Source organism: Artibeus jamaicensis, unplaced genomic scaffold (genome assembly GCF_021234435.1).
Source record: "Artibeus jamaicensis isolate MK-2021 breed Jamaican fruit bat unplaced genomic scaffold, CSHL_Jam_final contig_233, whole genome shotgun sequence".
Classification (NCBI taxonomy): Eukaryota; Metazoa; Chordata; class Mammalia; order Chiroptera; family Phyllostomidae; genus Artibeus; species Artibeus jamaicensis.
In genome coordinates this window covers 22,600,714-22,613,409 of record NW_026521486.1, presented here as the reverse complement: position 1 = coordinate 22,613,409, position 12,696 = coordinate 22,600,714, and the positions used below count along the sequence as shown (strand labels likewise).

General features: G+C 40.4%; 1 protein-coding gene across 2 annotated transcripts in view; it reads right to left on the bottom strand.

Annotated features, from left to right (window-relative positions):
• RIMKLB (ribosomal modification protein rimK like family member B) overlaps positions 1-12,696 on the bottom strand; it is a 130,643-nt gene that overhangs the window by 69,089 nt on the left and 48,858 nt on the right. The window lies entirely within an intron of this gene.

Here is a 12,696-nt window from a genome sequence, read left to right as displayed (position 1 = left end):
TGAATATCTACTGTTTGTACTAGCTGAAAACTAACAAGATATTTGGGGGGAAAAAAGTTTTTAAGGTAGCTCCATCAGAAATTGTCCCCACTGGAAGCTGATAGAGCTTAATGAAACTTTTCGTAAGCCTTCTCCCCTACATAAGCTAAAAATGAAACCATGTACCCAGAGGGAAAGAAAAACATTCTGAAGCCATTGTGGAAGCATTTATAAAAACATTCCAAAGATACACAGCTCTAAATCTAGGACATAGAAATCTTGACTTCTATCTTAGTTGCAAATGTCCCTGATATAAGCCAGCAAATTGAAGATAATGTAGTTGGACGGGTGAGTCAGCCTCTCAACATCATTTAGGTTGCAACCAGTTCTTGGATGGATCAAAAACAATTATACTTGCTTTATAGATCCAATTTTTATATGAACAGAAATGCAGTTCTAGAAATAATACAATATCCACCTGGAATATCTCAAAGGATTTGTCTCTCGCCTTGTACAAGAGAGATGTTAAACTAAATCAGGTTTATGGTATATAAATTAAGGGAAGTATTATCAGATGTGTGATGGTGAACCTTCTTAGTTTATACATGTATGGGTATACCTTACTGATATAGGTATTCCAGAAATGGTTTGAAATTTATAGAAATTTGTCAATGCTCCCTGTCCAATCATTATCTTAAATTGTTAGATCCCATAGGAACAACTACATTTCCTTACCAAATGAGCTCTCAACAGACCTTTAACCAGGGCCTTTGGTTGTTGTGTTAGCCTTTTTGTCCCTTCCAGACAGTTATGTTTCTACTGATGCTTTTGCAAACAGAGTTTCATACTCACAGATTCATGGAAAGGACTCTGGCAAGTATCTAGAGTACTAATTTCTGACAACTTTAAGATCAAACCACTAAACTGGGTAAGAATTTCTAGAACAAATGGAAAATATGTGTTCAATAAGAATCTGAATTAATAGCATAGGATTGAATGAACTAATGGGGATGATTATTATTCTTACAATTTTTTCTTGGAAACATTGCTAGTTCCTTAATATTTGTTTTCCAAATTTAAGGAAAGTATTCTTTTCCTCTTAGGCTCTCAATGACTTACATGAATTTTTTAATATCTATTTTTGTAAGCAGAATTGAAACATTTACATTTTTTGCCATCTAATTCCTCCAGAATTCAGAAACTTAGTTAAGTACAGATGTTCTTCAACTTGTGATGGGGGTTACAGCCCCATAAACCTATCCTAAGTTAAAAATTCTGTATGTCAAAAAAGCATATTAGTAAACTGAACAAATTATATGTTTTCCCCCCACATTGACCAATTTTCAAACACCAGCTCAGCAACACTGTCTACCTGGAGTGAGTTAGTGCAGATCCCACAAGTAAGGGCTCAATCCCACAAGACTGCTCCCATCTCATATGCCAAGTCCAAGCTCTGCTTCCCACACCTTTGACCAGCTGGCTATAAATCTGGTGTTCTTAAAACCCCCTCCTCGAGTTCAGTAGTTTGCTAGAATAGCTCAAAGAACTCAGGAGAGTGCTTTACTTATTATTACACATTTACTAGAAAGGCTACAACTCAGGAGCAGCCAAATGGAACAGATGCACAGGGCAAGACATGGAACAGTCTAATACATGCTGTTTTATCTCAACAGTATATATTGAGGAAAAGACTGAACTATAAGGCAGTCATTGTTGGGGCTTAGAGAGTAGGACAGAACACAGAGTATTTCTTAAGACATTGAAACTAATATGTTACTATAATGGTGGATACATGTCATTATAAATTTGTCAAAATCCACAGAATGTACAACAGGATGTACAGAAAGGTGCATTTATTATAACTGATGAATGTACAGTGACATATCATTATCGCCCAAAGCCCAGAGTTTACATGAGGGGTCACTTTGCTGTTGAGCATTGTATGGAGGAGAATATGGCCATATGGGGCGGAGGGTATATGGGAATTCTCTGTACTTTCCACTTTTCAATTTTGCTATGAACATAAAACACCTCTAAAAAATAGTCTATTTGTGATAAAAGAGGAAAAAAAGCAATGGGCTTAAGAAGGAGCACGCTTCCCCAGCCATCCTAGAATTACCTGGGAAGAAATTTGCTGGCTTGGTGGCGACTGTGCTTTTCAAACATGTCAATCATTTAGGAGATCCTAAGTTTCATCTTACGCATGCCCAATAGCTAGCCTTTCTATTGTCTTAAGCAGCCATTGCTACTGATGAAAATGGGTTAAATCACTTGTTTCTTTATGTGTCAGGGAATAAAGAAAATTCAGAATCACTTCTTTTTCCCATTAATTTCTTGATTCCTTGTATGTAAAAACTGTTTTATCTTTTAAAAATTACTGACACTTAGAGAAGTGCCTGGTGTTGCAAAGACAACCAGAATACGAATGAAATACAGTTCTGAGTCATTAGGAATCTTTCCTCCTCTCAGGTATATGTTGAGAGTCCTGCTACATGAACTATATCAACAAGTCAGTTGGAAGAGTAAATGGGATTTACGAAAAAACAAGTATAGCCCTGACCAGGTGACTCCCAAAGCAAAAGGTCCCCAGCTTGATTCTAAGTCTGGGCACAGGCCTGAATTGTGGGTTTGGCCCCGATTGGGGTAAGGTCAGGTGTGTATGTATGAGAGGTAGCTGATCAATGTTTCTCTCCCTTTCTCCCTCCTTTCTTCTCTCTCTAAAAATAAATGTTAAAAAAAAACCCTAAAACCTGTAACTGCAAAACTGGTCTAGAAGTTATTTGTCGCCCTCTTGTGTCCATTTTTAGGAAATACAGCCTCTCCCCTCCACACACCACAGGTCTTCCTGATGGGCTGCAGTGTGTGAGCCCCTGCCCTTGCTTCGGCCAAACGACAGTAAACAACGAAGTGTCTGTCCACAGTGAGTCACTCACTGTAGTGGTGACCCTCCCGGAAGTTATCCAAAGGGGATATTGCCCAAACCGGCTTATAAATTATAAGTAGAAATCAGGTAACTGAACCGTAAAGATTATAGAGAAATAAGAATTATGGTGGAGGTTTTGCAAATAAAATGTAGCATGTCCAAAGGCTTAGAAGCATGAAAGAGATTGAAGCTTTTGCAGAACTGCAAGTAATTCAGTATGGCTGGAAGTCAAGGTATTGGGGGGCTGGTGTTGGAGCACCAGTGATGTGACCAAAATATTATTAATAGTCAGGTGTGCGTGTTCCACCCAATACTAAAAATAAGGTGTCTTTAAGGTTTTTAAGTGAGAGGCTGACTTAATCAGATTAATGCCAGAACACTTGCTCCTGATGCTTTGTATTGTGAGTAGGATGGGTGACACTGGAACTGGGACACCAGCTAGGACTCTTGTTACAGCAACAGTTAGACTGAAGTGGTGATGGAAATAATGAAGAGAATGGATGGGTTTGGAAGATATAAGGAGGTAAGATCAATAGGGTTTTGATGACGAAGGGTAGGTGTGTGCATATTGGAACCTAAGGTGAGGGAAAAAGAGAAACTGAGGAAACCGAAGATGAGTCACACATTTGAATTGGTTAACTGGGCAGCCCTAGTGAGGGTGGGCTGTGCAGAGAAAGTGACGGCTCAGTTCTAGACGTGCTAAGATACTGTGATTTAGCTTCCTCAACATTTATTCAAACCTCCTTCCTCTGCATCTTCCTGCATTACAGAGAGCAGAAAACTAAAAACTACATACCCTAGACTCCACGCTACCTAGAGTTTTAATGCGATTTACTTTCCAGCAGCCATGAGCATTAGCACGAGACTTAATTCAAAACCAAATGAAGTGAGAAAAGAGGCAGGAAGTGAAGATCCATCTCGCTGGTGTGGCAGAGCCAGGGTGGTTCTAGTGCCTGAATGGCAGCATCTTGATTTGGAAGGTGGTAGGAGGAGCAATAGAGTCTCTCGTAGTCACTCCCAGAAGCTCAGCCTAGAGCCTGTCCTTTAGCTTTTCCCATCTGCTAAAGGATTCTGCTTTCTTACAGGTAAGGGCTGACTGACTTCAAGGTGCCTATGGGACACGCACATAGAAATGTGCTCTTGTACATTCCAACGGAGAGCTCCGGAGACAGATGTGGATGAGACTGTGGTATCGACCTGGGAGTATAAATCAATAGATGCCAATAGATGGTAAATAAATACATGGGAGTGGGTGTGATTAATAAGAAAGAGAGTGTAGTCAAAAGAGAGGTGGCTGGGACATGAACCTTGGAAACTACCCATAGGTAAGTGTAAACAGAAGAAAGGAAATGTAAAGAACACTGAGTAGAACTAAGAGGAAAACAAGGGATGTGATGTCACAGATCTCAAAGGAAAAGAAAATTTCACAAAAGAGGGGTTGATTAATAATGCTTCCTAATGAAGAAAACAGGAAAGTAAGGCTAAGATTTATCTATAATGTTGAGCCTCAAAAAGATCTTTGTGTGACAACTTTGCCTAGAACTGTCAAGAGAAGTGACTTAGGTTTTGGAGAAAGGGCAAGCTACAAATGTCCCTTGCTTGGGGCTTATCTAGTCCATTGAAAGATTCGGTTTAGACTTCCAGCCAAGATGGAGATGTAGGTAGATATACTGTGCCTCCTCGCACAACCAAAATAAAAATAACAACAATTTAGAAACAAAATAACAACCAGAACTGACAGAAAATTGAACTGTATGGCAATATGACAACCAAGGAGTTAAAATAGACACATTCATCCAGACCAGTAGGTGGGTTGAAGTCGGGCAACCTAGCTGAGAGAGGTTGAGGGGAAAAAAAGCAGTAACACAAGGCAGCAGGCGGTATGCCACCCTGGGCACGCAGGTGGTGGCTGGCAGACCCCGGCTCGGAGTGGCAACCAGCGGCCCCAGGAAGGTGGTGATTGTGAAGCCGGGCACAGCGTGCAAGGCAGCTGGCTGACCGGGCAGTCCCACATTCACATGCAGATAAACCAGGGGAAATTGGAGAGCCAGAGAAACTATGCAACCGAGGGTCCCAATGCCAGGAAATAAAGCCTCAAAACACCAATTGAAAACACCTGTGGTGGTTGAGGCAACAGGAGAGACTCCCAGCCTCACAGGAAAGTTCATTGGTGAGACCCACGGGGTCCTAGAATGTACATAAGCCCACCCGCATTGGGCCTTTCAGTACCAGAAAGACCCAATTTACTTGGGGGAAGTGGTGGAAGGGATTAAAATCCAAGAGAGAGCAGAGCAAGCACCATTGTTCCCTCTCTGACCCTGCCCCCACATACAGGTCACAACCCAGTGACTGGGCTGCCCCGCCCTGATGAACATCTAAGGCTCCAGCCCTCATACATAACAGGCTCCACAAGACCAAAAAAAAAAAAGGTCCAAATGGAAGAACAGATCAAAGCTCCAGAGTAAATACAACTAAGCGACAAAGAGATAGTCAACCTATCAGATGCACAGTTCAAAACATTGGTGGTCAGGATGCTCACAGAATTGGTTGAATTTTATCATAAATTAGATGAAAAAATTAAGGCTACACTAAGTGAAATGAAGAAAATACACAGGGAACCAATAGTGATGGGAAGGAAACTGGGATTCAAATCAATGGAGTGGACCAGAAGGAAGAAAGAAACAACCAAACAGAAAAGAAGGAAGAAACAAGAATTTAGAAAATGAGGAGAGGCTTAGGAACCTCCAGGACATCTTTAAAGGTTCCAACATCCAAATTATAGGGGTACCAGAAGGGGAAGAGGAAGAGCAACAAGGGGAAAACTGATTTGAACAAATAACAAAGGAGAACTTTCTCAATCTGGCAAAAGAAATAGACTTCCAGGAATTCCAGGAAGCTCAGAGAGTCCCAAAGAAGTTGGACCCAAGGAGGAACACACCAAGGCACATCATAATTACATTACCCAAGATTAAAATGAAGCAGAGAATCCTAGAAGCATTGCAAGAGATAAGAGGACAGTAACTTACAAAGGAGTTCCCACCAAACTGTCAGCTGATTTCTCAAAAGAGAACTTGCGGGAAAGAAGGGGCTGGAAAGAAATATTCCAAGTCATGAAAGGCAAGGACCTACATCCAAGACTGATCTATCCAGCAAAGCTTTCCTTTAGAATGGAAGGGCAGATAAAGTGCTTCTCAGGTAAGTCAAGTTCAAGGAGTTCATCATCACCAAGCCCTTATTATAGGAAATGTTAAAGGGACTTATCTAAGAAAAAGAAGATAAAAAACATATATAGTGAAATGACAGCAAACTCACAATTATTAACAACCACACCTAAAATAAAAACAAAAGCAAATTAAGCAAACAACTAGAACAGGAACAGAACCACAGAAATGGAGATCATATGAAGGATTAGCAACAGGGGAGTGGAAGGAGGAAGAGGGGGAAAAGGTACAGAGAATAAGTAGCATAGACCGTAGGTAGAAAATAGACAGGGGAAAGGCAAGAATAGTATGGGAAATGTAGAAGCTAAAGAACTCATGACACATGGACATGAACTAAAGGGGGGAATGTGGGTGGGAGAGGGTGTGCAGGGTGGAGGGGAATGAAGGGGGGAAATGGGATAACTGTAGTAGCATAATCAATAAAATATATTTTTTAAAAAAGAAAGATTCAGTTTAACTTCAGAAGCATGGAGATGGATTAAAGATGACTACACACACACAACACACACACACACACACACACACACACACACACACACAAGATGGCTACACATTTCTTGCCATTCCTCCCATCAAGAGGTAGAATCCATGTTCTGCCCTTAAATGGAAACGGACTCTGTTGACTTATTTTGACCAATAGAACATGGTGGAAATAATGCTGGGAAACTTCTGAAGCTGAAACTTAAGAGACTTGCAGTTTCTTCTCTTGCTCCTTGGCAAGAGCTCCTTGCTCCTTGCTCCTTGCTCCTTGCTCTCTTGGCACGCTCCCTCTCTCAGCCCACAGCCACGCTCTCTGAAGCCCAAGTGGGTCAGGTCTAGACACTATATGGAAGAGAACTCTTTGCCAGCAATCCCACCAGAGATTCTTGGTGGCGGGTGGCACCAGCTAGCCATCTGAGTGAGGCCATTTTGGATCTTGCAGCCAACACCATTACTACTGGACTGACATAGAAAATCATGGAAAATAATGAATTATTCTGTTAAGTCACTAAGTTTTGACGTGGTTTATTGACACTATTAAGGGAACTGAGGAGGAGGATCTTCAAGTGGAAAGTTCTCAAAGGTTCATGATAACCAAACGGTACATAGCGTTGGGAGAAGCAGCGCTGTACTTCTGCCTGTCACCATTCTCAGGACAGCTCTAGTAGCCTCCTTCACTCTTACACCAGGGAGTTTAAAAGATACAGGTGACCCCACTGAACAGCAAGCAAATTCCAATTTCCCTGTGACACAATTCAGTTTTAACTTTTATTAATCGTCCAATACATCATTCTTTTTCTAGAAATTTATCAATGCCAAGTCACTGGAGAGGAAGTCTATCTCCAAAGAACTAATTGCTGTGACTTTCCTTAGAAAATGTAAGCAATATAAAGGCAAAAATGTTGTGTTTTATTTCTGCTACATACCAAATGCCTCTAATAGAAAAGCTAGAGAGAGCCCTAGCCAGGTAGAGGGGTTGGTTAGAGAGTCTCTGATGCACCAAGATTGGGGGTTCAATCTCCTATCACATACAGCAAGCACGTGGAACAAGAGATTGATGTCTCTTTCTCTCTCTAGAATCAATCAATAAATTTTTTTAACACTAAGCTTGAAAATAATTTTTTTTATTTTTAAGTTTTAATTTTTCAATTATCCTTGACATACAATATTATATAATTTCAGATGTACACCCAGTGATTAGATGCCACATAACTGATCAACCCAATAAATCTCATATCCTTCTGACACCATTACTAGAATATTGACTACATTCCCTATGCTATCCTTTATTAAATTTATTTTTATTCTTCTCTAATTTTTGTGGAAGCAGTAAATATAAAGTTACCAAAATCTTCAAAATAATGTACACTAAAAATTTACTAAATTTTTCCTTCAGGTTTTCTTCTCCAGGCAAAATAACTTCAATTCCTTTCATTCTTTCTTACAAACTAAATTTTCTAATTATTTAGTTATATAGTCTCTCATCAGATTTTGTACATTGCAAGTAAGTTGTAGTACTAAATTAATAAAACATTTGATTCATAGTGAATTAGGATTCATAGACAGATTTCTTTAATCTCTCTTTTTCCTCTCTTCTCTGCTTTCCCCTGAATGTACTAATTCCAAAAGGAGCATAATCATACTTTTTAGCCCAGGACCTAGCATATTGTAAGTGCTCCATAAACATTAGTTATTGTAATTAACTAATATATTATAGCTAACATACAATAACAGCTAATTTATCATCCTTTATATTAATAGTTGTATCATTATAACATATACTATATAGTTATAAATACACACATTATATTTATATAATAGATAAAATAATTATGTATAGAATCGTAGTTATAGGACATATTAGTTATCTATTTAGCAGCTTAAGACAGCAAACATTTATGTTCCCAAAGTTTCAGTTGATTCAGAATTCAAGGATGATTTAGCTCTATGCCCCCGGCTCAGGGCAGCTCACAAGGCTGCATAGTCAAGGTGTTGGCTGGGGCTACAGTCTTCTTCTTATTGATTGAATTTATTGGAGTGACATTGATTAATGAAATTATATAGGTTTCAGGTATATGATTCTATAATACATCATCTGTATATCGTACTTTTTAATTTTGTTTTTTTTTGCTTAACATCTTCACCTTTTTCACCCAGCCCCCCATCTTCTTCTCAAGCCTCGACCAAGAATATCCAATTCCAAGTTCATTGGCATGGCTTTTGGCAGGCCTTAGGTTGCTGGCTGTTGTCTAGAGACATTCATTCTTGCCACACAGGCATTTCTATAGACTAGTTGGCACCATGGCATCTGGCTTTGTTCAGAGCAAACAAGCAAGCAAAAGATCCAAAGAGAAGCCCAGAACCAGAAGCCCGAGTCCCATTGTCTCGACTGTGTTCTATTTGCTAGTAGTTCCTAAATTTGCCCATGCTCAAGGGATGAGGATTGCACAAGGGCATAGAGAATAGGAGGTAGGGATCACTGGAGGCCACCTTGCAGGCTGCCCAGCACATATAATCTATAAAATATATAAATGTATATTAATCATACAATTGTAATAAACTGAATAATTATATACATTTGTTAATAATTATGGAAATACAGGCTTTCCTGGGTTTTTTCCATATGTACAAATTCCAGGCTTTCTTTGTTTTTGTTTGTTTTTTTTTGTATGGGTAGAAAAGGAAGATGGAGATTTTCTTCCTGTTCATGAATTTCTAGTGTTTGCCCTATTTTGTTTGTGTGTAGCCAGTTTTGTCATTTATTCAATACTGTTGTTGTGGGTTCTGTTTCAGGAACCTTAGCAGAATCCTGAACTTGGATCACGCATTTTCTGTTTTCATGGTCTAGGGAGTGTGGGTGTAACAATGCAAGACAACTAGCACCATCAGAAAATGCACACAAAGCAGAACGAGCTAATCATTATAGACATTAAGTTACATGCGTTTTACATGCACTGATTTTGATGACAGCCTCCATGCTAAAATTCCTTGGTTTCTGGGACAACTGTTGCTCACTTGCTCTGCCTGTTTCCCTCTGTTCTGTTTCCCTCCTATCACTTCAATGCGTTGTCTGGTTGTTCCACTTGCTGTCCTCTCAAACTACTTTCTTCTTTACAACTTTATCCTCTACTTCTTTGCATTTGACTCAGATATTGAATGTTCCTATCTTGAAATAGAAAATGACCATTTCAAGTCTTCAACTCAATCCAATTCAAATGGCAAAATTTTGAGTTGTTAGGCACAGGTAAGTAAAATTTAGCCTCTGCTCTCAAAGAACTCTCAGTCTAACCCAAAATACAAATATGCAAACAAATATAATGAAGTTGATGATACAATTGTTAAAAACAAAGAGGTTGCTCAATAAAAAGAATGGTTAATTCCTTAGAAGCAAAGGGGGCCAAGAAGCAAAGGGAAGAGGCAGCATCGTGCATATAAGCCTTTAGCTGCTAGACTCAGGAAAAGGATTTCACAGAAAGAAAGAAAGAAGCAGTAAGTGTGATGTACAGAGGCATGAACAACAGTGTGTTTTCACAGGTATGGAGAACTAAGAAGCGGGGAGTTCTCCCAAGCCCGAGTTTTCTGAGGACATATGTTGGCTGCCTCCTGACTCCTGTGCTGAGTCCATCTTTTAGAGTTGGCCGTCCCAACTCTATTGCTTCACTCCTCTACACACACTGCTCTCTCTTCCCTCCCTCCCCCCACCCCCACCTCATATAACCCTCCTCCCTCCTTTCCTTCCTTTTATGGAAATTTGTGTGTGTGTTTAGGCCCTGGGTTTAATTTAGTTGGATTGGACATAGTAATAACATTTCTGTACATTTGCCCAGAGGCCTTCAGCTAATGGGTGTATTCTTCACAGGCCAATAAACAGATGAATAAATCCAGTGTGCTGTGTTGTATCTATGTCTCCCTTCTCTTCCTTTGCGCTTTGCCCATCTTCCATTGCTTGGAGACCCTTTTTGAAAACTAAAATTTCCTAAGTAACTCAAACTTTAGGTTGCCTTTATTAAAGGCAGTTCTGCACCTGCCCATCATTTCCGTGGAGGACTTTCCTGTTGCTGGAGAATGTGATCTTTACCCAGGAGAGACCTGGTCTGAGTCTAATGGGAGTTCTGCTGCCCGGGGAGCTCTTCCCCAGCATCAGTGAGCACCTCAGAAAATTATAGGCTCACACGTGTGGTTGACAGTCGCTCATTTTTGACCGGTGATGCTGATTCTGACTTCATGTAGTTCAATGATAAACCGATAATATCATAGAACAGAGTTTGACCAAATCACCTTGGCAAAGTAAATCTGAGGTTCTCCAAACCTAGGGAGAACCTGGGCTCTAAGCCTGGGCTCTAAAACAAATGGGGAGCTGCCATAGCTACCACGAAGAAAAAAAAATAACCAAAGTACTTTGAAACAAACCGCATTCCTGCATGCTGTTGAAGCCCAGGAATAGATGGTGGTTTCTGCTCTTCCACCAGTTCTCACCTTGCTTCCTCTCCTTTCCTTCGCTCCCTGCCTGCCTTCTTTCTCTGCCTGGTTGTAAACATTCTGTTCCATTTTCACTGCCCTAACTTCAGACTCCCTCCCAGGACCCCAGGAGAGCGCCCCCTCCCACTGCCTGGGGAGGCTTTCCCGCACCACAGTCTCTAGCCAGGCCAGCACATTGAGGTCATTGCTGTCCCTGCCAAATGATTGGCCTTAGTTCAGTTTCTCCATCTGTCTGAACTTCATGGAAAACATGATTGTTGCTCTAGGCTCTTTATTATATGACCTGCTTAGATCTGCTTTGCATCTGCTTTTTTGTTTTTTCCCCCACTCCCACCCCTGCCTTTTCTTTCTCTGACTCTCCCCAGACTACAATCACATCTGTTTTCCAGCCTCTGTACTCTCACTGCAGAGCAGATGGAAGAAGTGCAAGTTCTGGGCCAAGCAGATCAGTAAAGAGCTGGGTTTGTACTCCAATTTGTTCTAGGGACTCAGCAAAACCCATGTATCTCAAAACTGGAACACTAACCTCTCCCCCAAAGGAACCAGAGATGCTACTCACTTACATCTCATTATATCTATTGCTCTCTTTTCCACTAAACAGCTAAAAAACCAGGTAAAAGTTAGCTTTTGTCTTTCCTCCCTCCCTCCCTTCCGTCCCTCCTTCATCATTTACCTTCCTTTCTTCTGGTCTTTAATTGATTAAAACTATCTGCTCTTTGCGTCCATCTGCACTCTTCTCTAAGTTAGCTCATCCGGGAGATACACGACACAGGCTACAGGACTGAACGGACACCTTGACACTTACACACTTCAGGTGCACGTAAGGTTAACCACTCCTCATATATGAGTTTCTATAATTCATGTCGTTTCGCTTCAAAGTAGAGATATTTTACTTTATTTTTAAGAAGATTTTTTTTTATTTTTAGAGAGAGGGGAAGGAAAAATGAGAGAGAGAAAGAAACACTGATTGGTTGCCTCATGAAGAAGCCCTGACTAGGGGACCAAATCCACACCCCAGGCATGTGCCCTGACTAGGAATCAAACCAGGTGACTTTTCACTGCACAGAATGACACTCAACGAACTGAGCCACAGTGCTAGGGGCAAAGTGGAGATACTTTAATGGTTTAACCATGAGTTTCTATGAATAAGAGCAAATACAAAGTCTTCAAAACTCCTGGATCTGAGAAAGTATTGTCTACATATTACATGATATGAGGAAAAGTACTGGTGGAAAGTAAGTCAAGCAAATAAACACAAACTTGGCTCTTAGTTTTCTTTGGGCTTCTGTTGGCATTTTTGTAATTAAGACTCCAGAAATCAAGATTCTCAGCATAAGCTTAAACAAAGCCAAAAGACAGAATACAGCTGGCACCTCCTCTCACAGAGTTCCTCCACATTTCAAAATGATACAGAGGGTACTGTGTTCCTCAACTTTTTCCAACCCTAAGACAGCCAACCTTCTTCTTGGACAGAACTTATATGGTGTCTGTTTTTGGTTGGATATGGGAATAAATAGGATTTCTAGGGGAAGAAAAAAACAAGAGTCTGAATGTATAGATCAAGAAAGAGGCAAAGAAAGAAGACAAATACAGGGGTACAAAGAAATTTGTTGG